At 34.8% G+C, this 16,592-nt stretch overlaps 1 protein-coding gene and 2 pseudogenes across 2 annotated transcripts in view; 2 read left to right on the top strand and 1 right to left on the bottom strand.

The window, feature by feature from the left end:
- Window positions 1-16,592, bottom strand: part of LOC111510853 (phosphatidylinositol-binding clathrin assembly protein LAP) — a 131,369-nt gene that overhangs the window by 111,317 nt on the left and 3,460 nt on the right. The gene's annotated exons all lie outside the window — the stretch shown is intronic.
- Window positions 7,148-7,260, top strand: LOC111508751 (U6 spliceosomal RNA; annotated as a pseudogene).
- Window positions 7,152-8,749, top strand: LOC111508746 (glyoxalase domain-containing protein 4 pseudogene; annotated as a pseudogene).

Genomic DNA, 16,592 nt, shown 5'->3' with positions numbered 1-16,592 from the left:
ACAGAACTTTAAAAAAATATTTTCAGGAGTCAGGAGCGTCAGCTTTTTGGCGGGCTGCTCTTTTCATTGAAAAGCAAATAGAAACCTGTAATTTATCTAGGTATACAGGGAAAACACTCGAACAATTAATTATTGGTTCATTTTAGTTCAGACTCCTATGATTCCTTCATTTTTATTTGCATAAAAAAATGTCATTCTTTTATTGAAAAACGTCATTCTCTACCAGAAAAAATATGTCATAAAGGGCTTTTCATTAAAAAAGTGTTTAATTCAAAGTGTAAAAAAATGTGCTCTTGTTTTAAGGAAGAGAAAAAAAACAAAAAAGTGTGGATTCATCCATAAATTAGCATAAGGCGCCTAAATGGACAATTTCATAAATGGTTGACAGTTTGAAAAATACCTACTCATATTTTTTCAATTACTTCCGCATTTACAAGATTTTCATTATTTTTTACATTTCCAGTTTTTAGCATAATTTCTACTATAGTTTTTAGTTACTGTTGTTCTAACGTTCCTAAAAAATACATTTCGTGTGTTCCAAATTATGTCAGAATAATCAATAATTAATTGTGACACAATTGAATTACACAGCTACTGTTCAGTATCTGATTCAGAGAATCTCATTTCTTATTCACGTCAGGTATGACGAATTATTGAGAAAAACCGAACGAAAAAATTAAACAAAATCGTAACTGCCCTCAATAGAGTTGTTAATGTCGAGGCGACCTACTTCGCAATTTGCAATAATATGACCTCTAACAATCAAAGACCAGTCGTTAACGCATTGAAATATTTTCGTGCATTGAAAACTCGATCAATATACAGTAGAAACAGCTGACTCGCTTTATTCAATATAACTTTTCATAGGGAGGAAGTCAATGGGGGTGACGTCTGTGGAACTGAATATTCATGGTGGCGGAAATATATTATCCAGAATATATTACAGTTTTCTGGGTGAATATGCAAAAGGCTACATGCCAGCTAAAGAGGAAAAAATATACTGATTAGTTTGTTTTTATCAGCAATATAAATTTCAATAAAGCATTGAACGCATTGACATAGGTAGTAGACAAACCAGAAATAGTAGTTCCTCACGAAAAAAATCTCAATTCGGACAGAAAAATATTTTCTTTCTACTGATGTTTCATCGAAGTGTCTTTTGGAATATTACATAGAGAATTGCTACTTTTATGCATTGAGTAGTAAAAAAAATAAATTTTTAGAGCTGATTTCTAAAAGTTCAACACATTTTATTTTTTGTATATGTACTTACTTAACCCAATTAGATTGGAAACGTCCTTGTAAAATTATTATTTATTAACCGATTTTACCCATTTTATAAACTGGTAAATACCGAAAACAAATTTCAAAAGATTCATTTCAAATTTCAGATCATACTACTATACTTTTTCGTGTTCGAAAGTGGAAAGTTGTTATTACCGATATTTATATTCTAAAAATTATCAAGCAATCACTAGACACATACGGCCTTTCAATATCAATGGTCACAAAACACCTCATATCAACAGAAATTACATTTTACAATTAATTGCAACAATAAACCACTACTGTGTAAACGAAATGTTCAAAAATGAAAGTAACAGAATTACATTTTAATTTACCCACAATCAACTAATGATCAGACCTAATATTTCAATTTGAATCTTAGTTGCCACCAAAATATTGTTACTGTCTTATATGTCAATGTGAATGTATGCACACTATGGGCAACAATATTCGCTTAGTTATATTATTTGATATGTGTCATGACTGCAAAAATAAGTGGGTAGTAGGTATGATTTAGCCAACAACCGCCACCGATTAATAGAGATTCGTGACATTGCTTGTGCAATGTCGCGTCTTAAAAAAGGAAAGCATTTGTTTGAAAGGGTTATATTTTTAGGAGTGACCAATTTTTGGGAAAGAAAGTATTTGGCTTTCTACTACTCCATCTTGATACAAAAAAATATGGGAATCTTCCAAAAAAAGAAAGGAAGTAATCAATTTTAAAATAAGAATAGTTCAAGTAAACGATATAGTAAACCTACCTTCCAACAAGTTCCCCTTTAATAATGTAGTTAGGGTGCTAACTAATTTTGTTATTCAATAATCATTTCTGATTATATTTATAAGAATTACAGGGAAAAGCTACAAAATTTGTATAATGGTGATACAATATAAAAAATTATTATTATGAAAGGTCTCAACTTACTGTTAGTGAGGTTGGCCGTTAAACAGTTGAAACATGTCAATACAATAAACAAGTCATTACATTAAAAGAGGTTGACTCCTCACTGGATACAAAGAAGAATATTGAATTAAAATTTACTAAATATCGTTATTTGTTTAAAATTATGGATTACAGATAAAATCCATGAGGTTGAAGAACACAGAGAGAGACACAAAACAATTGACAATGATAGCTGTCATGTAATTTAGTTTGAAAAAGTGAGTTTGTTTGTAGATGATAAAACTGTGGAAGAAAAGAGAACTATTATTGTGCAAGTGTGATCAGAGACATCTGCTGTTCTGTAAGTAACTCAATGACAAAACCCAAATATCAAATATGTTAATTGATTGACAACACCCTCATTAGTCTTGAGGAAAACAAGTGAAAAGGTGTTGTTAAATGAAAGTAAAACCTTGCCATAGAGAGGTTGGAAGTTTGTTTAAAAAGAAAATATTTAAAATGTTATGAAATTATATTAATGAAAAACCAGAATTATTATTGGTTTGGAAATCATGTAGATTTTTGTTAATGTCTAATAAAAAGGCATAGATTTCACTGAGGTGATCAATGTCTGATCTTTTATTGAGGCAATCATTGGATTGTAATATAAATGACATTTCCAAAAACAATCTTTTAGATGCGTATTTCTTTCAGTTGATAACATTTTTGTGTAATTGTAATCATCATCTCTCAGGATGTGCTCTCAGACACTTGCTTTAGAGTTCTTCAGTACCAATCTGGATAACATTATAAAAAAAAACACACTGTTCAGTCATGAATTACGATTTTTATGTCACGGAATAAGTTTGATCTACTTATGTCATCGTAATGACATTCATTCACCTATTTGATTACCTATAGCACTGGAAGTGCTATAGGTGGAACCTCAATACGTCTGGAGTTGAATCTGCAACATTTTGGACACTTTGAAATGACATATTTCACTGATTTTCTCCCTCTGATTATCCAAAATCTCTCCCGCAGGAGACTCAATAATCCGTGAACTCCGACATGCAATGATTTCAAGTGAGTTTCGTAGATTAGCTTACTCACAACAGGATGCTTAGAAGGCAGAATGACAGGAAAACGGAAATCAGGAAAATCAGTTCTTTCGGATACCTTGCTTCTAATTCTCAAAATACCATCATGATCAGTGAAGGAACAGAAAATCTTCAATTGAGAATCGTCAATTCCATTCGAAGCTTCATATTGCACAAATCTCATTGTACATTTTTCAGCAGACTGCACTTCGTCCAAGGACAATTCCTCATCAAAAATATTCTGATTTTTGGAACGGCAATTGACAATAAATCTTCTAATCCAACCAAGTACTCGGATGATTTCACTGTATTTCGAAATTCTCTCATGATACCAGGATAAATCAGTTGACGTTGAAATATTATTCAAAATCACACCTCTACTCTTCTCTGATTGAATCATCTCCTCATCTCGAGTGTAGAGCTGATTCGGAAACCTTCTTTGATGTCTTTTTGCACTTCAGTATCCCATCCTGTTTTCAATTACCATGTCTTCTGCAATAATATCTTGGGATAAAGAGAAACTGGACATGAAAATCCAATGGGATCAAATATTCGGTGAGCTACCGACAAAATAACCCGTTTTGTTATCATTTCAGTATGAATATTTCGAAATCATTCTGATGTCAACTGCAATGTATCTGAGTTTCTATATTCCAAGAAAGTCCCATAAGCGAAGAAAAACTGCTGTCATCAGCTGAAGAACCATCGAAGACAGAATGCTCCCACCCTCTCAGATCAAACTTGGCATCAGCAAAGAGCCTTGTCGAAACTTCAAAGAAATTCTTAATTTCTTCTCTAGTGTCTAAGCTGACAACGCAATTATCTACATAAAAACCCTTTTAGTAACTGAGTTATCATGTTACTATTTTCGGAATTTTCAAGGCAACTTTTCAAATGGTATTCGATTACAGTCCTAGCAGAAACGGGCTACAGGAACCCCGAATACAACCCTTGTATGTCGATATGTTTTCAGCAATCCTGTATCATCTAGCCAAAGGAAACGCAAAAAATCTCTTTTTTGAGATTCAAGCTTATCTGCAAGAAAGCTTTCTTAATGTCAGCTATGAGTCCAAATCGTGAAAAACGAAATCTCATCAACAGAGACGGTATTAATTCAATGAGAATAATACACTTTTCTAGGCATTGGTTTAAGGATGGCTGATTTTTCTGTCGAGAAGAGGCATCAAAAACAGTTCGGATTTTTGTAGTCGCGCTGTTTTCTTTTGCCACATGGCGATGTGGTAGATGTCCTTCTTCGAGTAAGTCCAACTCGGGTACCTCTTCAATGATACCCTCGGTTTGCCATTCTATGAAAATCTGGGCATATTGATCACGTAAACCATCTGTATCGAGTTTCTTCAGCAAGGATTCTAATCGTTTTCTGGCTGTTTCATAATTACTCGGTAAAGGAGGGTGATCTTCGAGCCAAGACAGACAAACTTCGTATCTGCCATCTTCGTGCCTAACAATGTTTTTTAAGAGTCGAGACATGACAAATTCTTCGATTTCTTTCTGTGTCCTCTTTTCTGACGGATCAGAAATCCCAAGCACATTCAATGACCATAAGTCAGCAATCGATTCGTATTTGGAAAACATGGACATGGACAACGTAATAGAGTTTCAATTACTACCAGGCCGCATTCCAACTCATATCGGTTACCAGTGAATAATTTTCCAGCTATTTCAGCACCAATTAAAATATCGATTGGCCCTTCTCTGATATCAGTTATTTCGACGCCAACAGACTGCAATTTATTTATCCAAGGACCTTTACGAATATAGTTCACATTACTGAATATGATTGTTCGATCAAGGGCTTCAAAATTGCAAGCATATTTGTTCTTCAAGTCACTCAATTTTATGCGATAACAATTATGTTTGACAACAGTTGTTCTTGAACCACCAAAAAGAGCGTGAATGATTTCTTCTTGCCTCAAGCAGTTGTATCCCATCTCTTCAGCTGCAGATTTCGTGATGTATGATTTTTGAGAACCGGTATCAAAAATTATTCGAGCTGTTCTGGATTTGTCGAATCCATTCAAATTGACGACTAATGTCTGTAGAAAAACTTCGGAATATGAACGGTTTGATAGACTGTTTTCTACACTCGTACTCATAACATTTGCTTTTGAATCTGAATCTTCGGACTTGGGACACATGATGGCATGATGTTTACCACCGCAAAGGGTGCAAGTTATGGACACACGACATTTCTTGGAAATATGTCAAGCAGATATAACAGCAGGCTTTTCCAAGAAGTTTCTTCTTGCGGTCAAATAATGTCCACTTTTTTGCTTCGGTGCAGAAGTTCGCTTGGATGATTTCCACTACAGAAGTTACATTTTTTGTGTAGTTTGTTATTTATCAATCCAGCTGCGGTTGGTAGAGAAGAATGATGTTTTTGGGAATCATTTTTCTTCTTGAATTTATCCTGAATGCCGAATCCAGACGTAGCCAAAGTTATTCTTTCCTCGTTCTCGACTTCTTTCCTGAGAAAATTCATCAACTTGTCTAGGCGATCTTTGAGTGTAGAGTCACTATCGTACAGACTGCTTCGTTACCATACTCGTATAAGGTCTTCCGGGAGACAAGACTCCACTAAAGGATATAATATAGTTGCACAAGTATCTGAAGTTACATCGAGGGTCTCCAAAGCACGCAATTCGGATTCCATTTTGTCATAAAGGATGCTAAGTTTATTTTAAGTCGACAAATTAATCAGTATTAGTTTCAACAACTCACGCACGTAGAATTCTACAAGAAGATCTTTCCTCCCAAATCTTTTCTTTAAGCTTTCAATTAATTTTGGGTAATTTTCTGCACTGGCAGGGTAACTATTTATGAGTTGACGAGCTTTTGAATTAGGTATCTATGCTTGGATAAGATACTGAAATTTGTCCTCTGGTGCAATGTCTTCATCATCATGCACCCTCTGAAACTGACTCCAAAAGGGTAGTCATTCTCTGATCTCACCACCAAACTTCCAAAATTTAATTTTTGGTAGTTTGAGTTTTTTCTTCGTTTCATTAGAGCATTGAGAAAGAGAGTCAGCAATAATGTTCTTGTTTGAAAGATTTTCAGCTAAAAGTTTGACTTTAAAATACTTGTCAGAGTATTCATCAGCCGTAGATATTTCTTTGTTCAAAGTATATTCGTCGTCTAATGAAAAATCCACCATTGGTCTATGCAAATCCATCAGGACCTGGATTTTCTGCTCCAGAATATTAATTTTGCTGAATATGGCAATCTTGTCAGTGTTTTCTTGGCCAAACAAGTTCAAAATATCATTGAAAACCTGGTCGAATGTTCTTCGCTGCACTGCTAGTACCTTCACTACCTTCTCCATAGTCGGTGTCCTGTCACGGTCGCCAAATGTTAAATATTCGAAATTCACCTACCCTGTCACTGAATACGTCGAATGTAGGACGAAATATGGATCAGAAACTATGAAAGTACTTAACAAACTCAAATATATTCAAAAAACGTTCAATACAATTGACTTATCAAACATATATCAAATGACAGTTACTTGACAACTCTTGTTAGAGAGATGTGTACAAAAAAAAGTATAACAAATTCAGAAACTGAACTATCTGCGACATATATGGTGTCTCGCTGACTTAACATCGATATACAAGTTTTTTTATTAATCAATGTGAAAACAGCCATGAGTTCCAGTCATGGATTTGTCGAACCGACGCGATGCGAGAGATCTCCCATGAATTAACTTAATTACTTAAAATTTACTCCGATGACATTGACATTTTTCGTCAGATGTCGGACTTTATATGTCAGACCTCTTGTAGGGCAGAAAATCAACCTTCACCCATATTTATATTAATCCATTACTCTCTCAAAACATTCGTGGATGTAAATTGTTTCTATAAACACTTCGGCGGTACATATACTAAAATAGGAACGATACAGAGAAGATTAGCATAACCCCTGCGCAAGGATGACACGCAAAATCGTGAAGCGTTCCACATTTTTTGGGTAATTGGTCAGCGTGCAATAAAGCAGTGAGATCATTTGTACTGGACAAATATTAATAATTTGCTCTGAAAATACTTTCTTTTGGAAACAAGATGGGATTTTTGAATGGAAGAGCCTTGCATTATGTTTTCAAGATTCCTGACCGGAAAGAAACTATCAGATTTTATCGAGAAGTTTTAGGCATGAAAGTTTGGAGACACGAAGAATTTTCTGAAGGTTGTGAAGCTACCTGTAATGGACCATACAAAGGACGATGGAGCAAAACCATGGTGGGATATGGATCAGAAGATACGCATTTTGTGATAGAGTTAACCTACAATTATGGGATACACTCATATGATAAGGGAAACGACTTTATGAAGATAACCGTAAAAAGTAAAGAAGTTTTAGAACGAGCCAAGGAAGAAAATTGGCCTATTTTATCTGAGAACATACTAGAAGCACCTGGTGGATATGCTTTTAAGATAATCGATGAACCCCAACCCACTACCACAGATCCAGTTCAGAAAGTAACTTTGGCCTCATCTAAATTGGCGAAATCTATTGAATATTGGAATGGAATACTTGGATTGAACATTTTTGAAAAATCAGATAATTCGGTTACCGTTGGATTCAAAGAGAATGAAGCAAAATTGGAATTAATTGATGTTGGAAAGTCCATCAATCGTGGAAAGGCTTTCGGACGCATCGCTTTTTCTATTCCATTTGCTGAACAGGACATCCTAAACAAAAAAATTGAAGACACCAAACAAACAGTGCTCACTCCCCTTATATCTCTTGACACTCCTAGCAAAGCTTCTGTTCGTGTGATAATTTTGGCAGATCCAGAAGGGCACGAAATTTGTTTTGTAGATGATGAAAATTACAAGGATCTTTCTCAACCTGATTCTCATAGTGAGAGAGTTCTCAATAAGCAGATTGAGTTGGATAAATCTTAGAAATTGAAGGAGCGAAAGTGAATCTATTTGGTTTATCTTAAATTTACTAGCAATATCAAGAGTTTTGTTGAATTGTGAAAATATTTCATCTGTTGATTATATGTAGGGAATTTAATAATTATGTAAGGGGCCAATTAAATAACTATTCCACGAAAAAAAAAGATGCAAATTTATTTTGTAAGGCATTAAATCATCCCTGTTCTCATCCATTTTCAACAAAAATTGATAACTCCTTCCAAACATTCGTGGATAGAATAAAACAATTAATTCACAAATGTTTTTTGGAAATGAATAAAAACAGGGATGGAGGTTGATTTTTTGCCCGACAAAGTAATTTGACTTACGGAATTTGTTTAGTGAATAATGTAATTTATGTTAATGAGAAAAAAGTCACATCCACGAATATTTTGAGAGAGATACGAAATAATAAAAAGAGTGTGGGTTCATTTTCTGCCCTGAAAAAAGTCAGACATATGAGCTTTGATCAACTACATAGTTTTACATAGAATTCTCCAGATACAGTTTTCATTCACGAATTTTTTTTTTTTTGAAATTGAATCGTGGCTGTTTTCTCACTGATTTTTTATTATTGAGTTTTCCAGATCTTTGACTACACCATTAGCATGTTCTAGTTATTAGCGAATTACTTGCGAAGGAAAATATTATAATTTCCCGTCGTTTAAACAAATACATGATGTCTTGCTAATTTGTCACCCCTGTTACACTAGCAGAACCACTTCGAAATTTTACATTTATTTTCAGGCCATAATTTAAAGCTAATTTTGTATTCTATTGCAGAATTTTTTGCTCTTCGTTTAACGTAGATATCATGGGTCCTGCTAAACGTTAAGCTAGCAAAACCCACCCTTATAAAAATACATTTTGTCAAATCGGATTCTATCATAATTTCAGGCTCATTTTAGGCACATCTTTTCCCTTATCGCCGATTATCCAGGTGTTCTATTTTTCGAAAAAATGTTGGGTTCTGCTGGCTTAACCGTTAAGCTATCAGAACCAAATCTAAATCCTTCACTTTTAAGAAATTTTGAATATGCAATAATTTTAGGCACATTTAAGGCTCCTTCATTAACACATTGAAACATTGTTGAAAATCTGAAAATAAAATTTTCATCCAGAAATACTAAGACTTGACATTATATGACTACTAACAAAAAAAAATTGGGGTGTTCACGAACCCCTCCTGAATTCGGCTTTAAATTGATTCATTAAGTAATTGATTTGTTTTTCGAAGGTTCTGCTACGAAATATTAAATCAGTCTGTTTTAACATACACAAAAATCAATTATTTTTCTACCATGATCCCAAACATTAACCAATCAATTTTGATAGATCAAGCAATATATTAGAGAGCTGTTTCGGCACTTCGGGGTCGTCCATTAATCAATGATATTTTTAGTAACTTTTCAACCCCCCTCCTCCCCCGCTGGTGATGCTTGGTGATGTTGTGAACTACCTTCCCTCTAGTCGAAATCACATGTATTTTTTTGATAAAAATATTCAAAATATCTTCAAGTGCTTAAAACAAAGAATATATTCAAAATTGTAGAATAGAGGAGAGTATTTTATTTGACCATTTTAAATAGTACATTTATGGCAAGTGACAAGTACAATGTCCTCAGGCCACGAAGTATCGAGACTTTCTTCAAAACTGGTAAGTGGCTAAGGCAGTATAGGGTATAGGTCATAAGGCAATTTGTTAATAACTTTTATTTTTAAATACATGTGATTATCTCGCTACATCCCCCCTCATCCGTGGTGATATTTCAAGTGTTTTTTCGATTTCGTGTCCTGCTTCAAGGTAGATTCTGTATAGAGCTGAGGTTGTTGGTTTGTTCCGGAATGAGAGTTTATGGTAGGATCTAGACTAATGTAAAAATTGCAGAAAACTCAAATGTGTGTTCAAAATAAGGAAGAGGAAATATTTTGGTTGAAGTTCTCAAAAATTAAATAATAAAAAGTTGATGTCAAGTTAGCGAGACTATGAATGTTTTTAAAACAAAAGGTAAATCAAATATTTTCCTCCGCAACTAATTAGCAAATAAATATATCAAACCAATGTTATAGTCAAAGTTCTGGAAAACTTAATAATAAAAAAGTCGTATCGCCTACTTGACGTCAAGTTAGCGAGACACTATGTATTAGAAAAAATATTTTTCTCCGCAACTAATTAGCGAATAAATATACTAAACCAATGGTCTAGTCAAAGTTCTGGAAAACTTTATAATAAAAAAGTGGTATCGCTAACTTGATATCTAGTTAGCGAGACAACATGTATTAAAAAAAGGGGGCGAAAAAATATTTTTCTCCACAACTAATTAGCGAATAAATATACTAACCAATGGTCCAGTCAAAGTTCTGGAAAACTTTATAATAAAAAAGTGGTATCGCTAACTTGATATCAAGTTAGCGAGAAAACATGTATTTTTTTCAAAAAAAGGTGCGAAAAAATATTTTCTTCCGCAACTAATTGGCGAATAAATAGCGGCAAATTTTGAAACCATTCGCTTTGCAAATTTCGAAAAGTGTCTCGTCAACTTGACATATATGTACTGAAGAGCCCTAAAGCAAGTGTCTTACGGCGAAACATCGATGTCTACCAGTGAGGATGGCAGTGTTTCATGTAAGTGCAATTTTTTACCATTCATTTAGTGTAGAACTCCTGTGTGTAAATGATATCTGATTTTATTTCATAACGAAGGTTTGGAATACAAATTGTTTTCTGTATAATTCAGTGTTCATATAGAAGTATTTGTTTCAAAAGAATTTCTCTTTCGTGTAATTCAATGTTTATATGAAAGTAGCTGTTTCAGAAGGGCTTTTTCTTCCAGTTTGAGTCTGAAAGTTACTTCTTTGCATGATCTACACATCCATATATAGAGTAACTTATTTTAAAATTGATTATTTCCTTCCTTTCTTTGGAAGATTCCCACTTTTTTTGTGTCAAGATGGGGTAGTAGAAAGCCAAAAACTTTCTTTCCCAGAAAGCATTTGCTCTTGTATATATCTTCCGTGCCACTGTCAGATTTATTGCTATATTTTTTTTTCACTTCTCTAGCTGACTTCGAAATTTTTTATTGTTTTGTTCTACCACTTACTTTTCTATATCAAATTCATTGACAATTTCCACCATGGCATCGGGCCTCATATTTAGGTCCATATATTCTTTGCTTTTAGTGTTCCAAAGATTTGATTCAAGTTTGTCGCATACTTGTCCGGCACAGCAAAGCACGGCACGTCCCGTCAAAATACGTATATATATATATGATTGGAACAATGAAAATTAATGGACAACAGCCCACTAGTCCGGCACGGCACAGCCAAGAGCGTCCGCCGCCGAAAAGGATCCAGCTCTTCGATCCTGTCCGGCAAATAACGGTACGTGCTGTGACGGACTGGCTAAGGCTAATTGCACACACACCGATTGTGGACGGCCGATTTTATACCGGTCGTCCAAATTCCACATGTGGGAACGGGACCTGGCACACATGTGGTTCATTATTGGAATTTGGACGACCGGTATAAAATCAGCCGTCCAAAATCGGTGTGTGTGCATTTAGCGTAAGTGAGCGCGTCGCGTCGTCGGCCAGCGCTTGCCAGCATCAATTTATCCAAACCTGACTGGGAAGTTTCTGTCTCTCTGTTTTGCTATTCCATCAGTTGACAGCACGGTGTCAGTCTGTTCATACGAAGATGAACGAGGAAAAATTGAGTTGCTTGTTAAGGCAAGCTCTAGAATATCCAGAAGTTCTGAAAATTTGCCTGGAGTCATTCGGAAATACTGGAAAAATTTCTCCTCGTCTTCTTTCAGGTCGTTGAATAAATGATGAAACTCTCCCAGATTTGCCGTCTTTTGATCAATAGGATGGACCCACATCCTTCTTTTTTATGACTATTTTCTTCTTCATTCAATAATGCGGCCACTATAATGACATATTCTTAGTCAGAACTGCTAGTGATAGACATGGTTCTGTCACCGCTCGATATCAACTGAAATTTCTTTGAAGTCGAACAAACAGCACCTTCAGTATGCTGGTTGTAGCTGGACAAGTGGGCGATGCTACTACCCGTCGCCATCAGGCGACGGGCAGTGCTGTGCTGTGCCGGACAAGTGGGTGACAAGCTTTAAAATGTTATCCCTTAATTTTATCGATAGTCGATGAAAAACTATTCAACATGTCGATCGACATATTACTAAGTCGACATTATTGATGGACTAAGTCGATCGATACTGTGGACTCAGTGAGGACGCAGCCTAATGGCGAAAAAATAAAAAACAATGGAATTACAAATTTATGAGTGTCTAGATATCAATATAAATTAGAATTGTTTCATAACTTGAAATGGCTCGATACAACAATAATTTTTCAACCTTCTAGTCGCAGACTGTTACAGAACCGAAATAAAATAATACTTCAAAAACAAAACTAAATGGAGAAATGGGGTTCACCTTGACACTTTTATCACCCGTTCGGAATAAACAAGATAGAAAGCTGATGAGTTCTCGTCTTAATACACATATTATTGACCTAGTTGACTCGGGTGTGGTAATCAGTGCAATACGGAAGATGGAATACGTAATTTAATTATGTAAACATATTGAATGTTATTCCCGTCTTGAGAACTGAACTCTCACTGATAACTTTTCCACTTTTACTATATGTCCAGGTAAGTAACGCTTTCAAGCCAAGCTTATCTACAACATTGCCGGATCCTTTTTTTGCATTGTGATCTGAAATAATTATTCATTTCAATATAGTTCAGAAAATAGTATATTATTCAACAAGCGACAAATGTTGCATTACAGAAATTGAAGTTTGTCGACGCGAGCCGAAGGCGAGCTTTGTAAATCATTCGAGCAAGTAATGATCATTTCTCGCGGGTAGAATACGGTACTTTTTCTATGACTCATAACATGAATATCTTGAAATAAGATTGATTTGTGAAGGATATCCCGAATGAGAGAAATAACATTAAATTCCATTACAAGGAGCAACCTTAAAAGCATTCTAAATGTTTTCCTTTTGTTATTTCATTCAATTTCAACTAGTTTGAATACTGAGTGCTTGAAAAAAAATTAAAATCCACCATATATTGGTTTTCTTTCCAAGTCCAAGACGCCAACTTGGTTTGTGAAACGCGCGTCGAGAAGAGTAGTGCAATTCTGGTGTAACTTGCATTAATCGGATATAATTCAATGTACAGGGTGTTTCAAATTCGATCCTCGCCATTGGGATCTCGAAAACTATGAGAGATACGAAGATGGTTGAATTGGGGCAAAATTGCGCATTTACCTGACTAACAATATGCCGTTGAAGAAGTTCTGAAATTCCGAGTATATCCGGAGATATCCGGAAAAAACAAATTTCGGAAAATAGTTTTTATATTTTTCTGGCTTCATTTTTCTAAGGATTCGAAAGTAAATTGCACTTCCGCATTGCCACTTTTTCCCTGATACATAATGGTGTTTTCAGATTTGCCATCCAACGTTTCGTCGTCCGCCCACCATCATCAACTTTATTTTTTCTTATGGGCACTCCATTGGATTCTTTCTGTTTTGAATAGAACCAGATTTTACCTTTTTAATGATGTATCATAAGTTATCATTCTTTTTCGAAAAATTGGAGATATTGAAAAAAAATAATTCTTATCATAATAGGCTTTAACTTTCATGTTTCTAAATTTTACTTTCAATTTGTTACACTCAATGACATTTTGTTATTGTACAAGTCGTTGAATTTTTGGCGAAAAATGGCTTTTACGAATGAAGAAAAAGAGATATAGGTACAAAGTTATTACAAATACGACAGAAACACTGTTAGCCACATCAGAAATGTATTTAAACTTATATCCCGAAAGACGACAACCACATCGAACTATGTTCAAATTATTGGATCAAAATCTCACCCAGTTTGGTTCATTTGAAAAGTCTAGGAAAATGAGGTATGTATGAGGTAAGTTAGACATTGTGTCTTTTTCAATAAAAATTAATAATTTGCAGATAAACATGAACCCGGAGAAACCTACACGTCAAATTACCTCCGAAATGAATTTGTCATACAAGTTCTGAGGGGCTCAAAATGTTACAAAATACACATATCTCAAAATACACATATCCCAAAAATTTCATCCAGGTTATTTCGAAAGGCGATTAGAATTTTGCAATTGGCTAATAAGAAGACTTGATTTTCTTGTTTTCCTGGAAAATGTAATTAGGACAGATGAAAGCACTTTTACGAATCGTGGAATATTCAACCGAAATAACGAACACATTTGGAGCAAAAACAACCCCAGGCAGTTCCGAGAAATTCGACCTCAAGTGCGATTTAGTATTAACGTATGGGCAGGAATTTACAAAGATAGAATTTTGGATCCTCATTTATTTGACGGAATTCTGAATGGAGAAACCTATCACCAGTTATTAATGTCGATTTTCGAAGACTATTTGGATAATCTACCTTTGGCTAACTATAACAACATCTGGTTTCATCATGATGGTGCTCCACCGCACACTACCAGACGACTATCTACTTACCTGACTCAAAGGTTTGGTGATAAATGGATAGGGAATAATGGGCCGGTGAGGTGGCCAGCAAGGTCTCCAGACTTAAGTGTTATGGATACATTCTTATGGGGTACACTGAAAAATAGAGTTTATGGTCAGAAGGAACATCAAAATATTGAGGATCTTCAATACAGCATTGTTAAAGAGTTCGGAAGATTGAGGAGGGAAATTATTCGTGCATTGAATAATATTCGAAGAAGGGCACAGTTGTGTTATCATGAATAAGGCCAGCAATTTGAGCATTTGCTGTGATTTACTTTTGTCTTTACATTTTAGTTAATTATTGCTATTTGTTCACAAATTTCTATTTTCATTGAAAAGGACACAATGTCTGATTTACCTCATAAACACCTCATCAAATCAAATTCTGATTGTTGATTCTGTCTCCGTATTTTTTCAATGGCTTTTCAAACAAACCAAATTCGGTGAGTTTTGATCCAATAACTTGAACATAGTTCGATGTGGTTGTCGTCTTTCAGGATACAAGTTTAAATACATTTCCGATGTCCTAACACTGTTTCTATAGTATTTGTAATAAATTTGTATCATATCCCTTTTTTATTCATTCGTGAAACCCATTTTTCACCAAAACTTCAATAACTTGTACGATAACAAAATGTCATTGAGTGTAACAAATTGGTCGGTCGGTAGCCAGGCGGTTCGACGCGGGTGCTTTGTTCACTCACTCGACTTGACTGCCGTGTTGGTCGGTGGTTCACTAGTCTGAACGATCGATTTTCACTTGCTACCGTCCAACCCGTGTTAGGAATCACATGTTAAAAGGTAAGACCTCGTTAATCCTTAGCTCGCACAAGTTTCGACTTCTGAGGGTTGTCGTTCGTAGGGGTGCGACAGCTGGTTAACGGAAAAACAGATTTTAAACAGATTTTTTCGAATAGAAAAGTCAAATTTAGAAATATCAATGTTCTTGCCCGTCACGAACTATAAATGACGGGCAAGAACATTGAAATAATTTTCATTTCTCAAAAAACATCCTGCAATATATTTTCATTTATTATTGAATAAAGTCGTTGCTGTGTAGATAAAGTACTATAAACAAAAAAATAATTCGGAAGGTCCTAGGTAGCAGTAATCACACCATTCTTCTCAGCAATCTACGATATTGTTCAGATAAAAAAATAAAAAAAAAAAAACGTTGGACTTAGCGTAATCTAAGTAAATATGTAAATAATACGTCCAATGATTTTATTATATTTTTATATGATCAATACCGTAGATTGCTGAGGAGAGTGGTGTGATAAATGCTACCTAGGACCTTTCGAATTATTTTTAGTTTTTCAGTACATTATATACATTTTTTTTCAATAAAACCGTTTGACATAAAAAAATAATTTACCCAGGTTTTTCCGGGTTTCCCTGCAGCTGAAAGAGCAAATGCGCCACTGGAATCAATGAAGTCGCCCTCGAGCGCCAATTAATTTTTATTGTTGTTATTTTAACCCATTTCATTTTCAAGTTTTTAGTTTCTAATTGTGTTACTCAATTCTTCTCATTCTGTTTAGTTCATTTAGTGCCTTAGTATTACAAGGTAATATGTAATCCGCCATTTTGTAGCTGCGTCCATCTTGAATTTGCATATTTTTCTACTAGTCAAACCCTGTCATTTGATACTCATATTGAGGTAGTTGCGAAACAATATTTAATACACCATTTTGTAGCTGGGGCCATCTTGGATTTACAATGATACAAAATTTATTGAATTGTATTGTCATCAAAACTAAATATGTGTATTAAATATCATATCAATGTCAACAGGAAGGGGGTCAAACTTCAATTACTAAATTTGA

This window comes from Leptinotarsa decemlineata, unplaced genomic scaffold (genome assembly GCF_025532065.1).
Source record: "Leptinotarsa decemlineata unplaced genomic scaffold, Ldec_3_MD MMD2_tig00026317_RagTag_RagTag, whole genome shotgun sequence".
Classification (NCBI taxonomy): Eukaryota; Metazoa; Arthropoda; class Insecta; order Coleoptera; family Chrysomelidae; genus Leptinotarsa; species Leptinotarsa decemlineata.
This window is presented reverse-complemented; position numbering and strand designations above follow the sequence as displayed.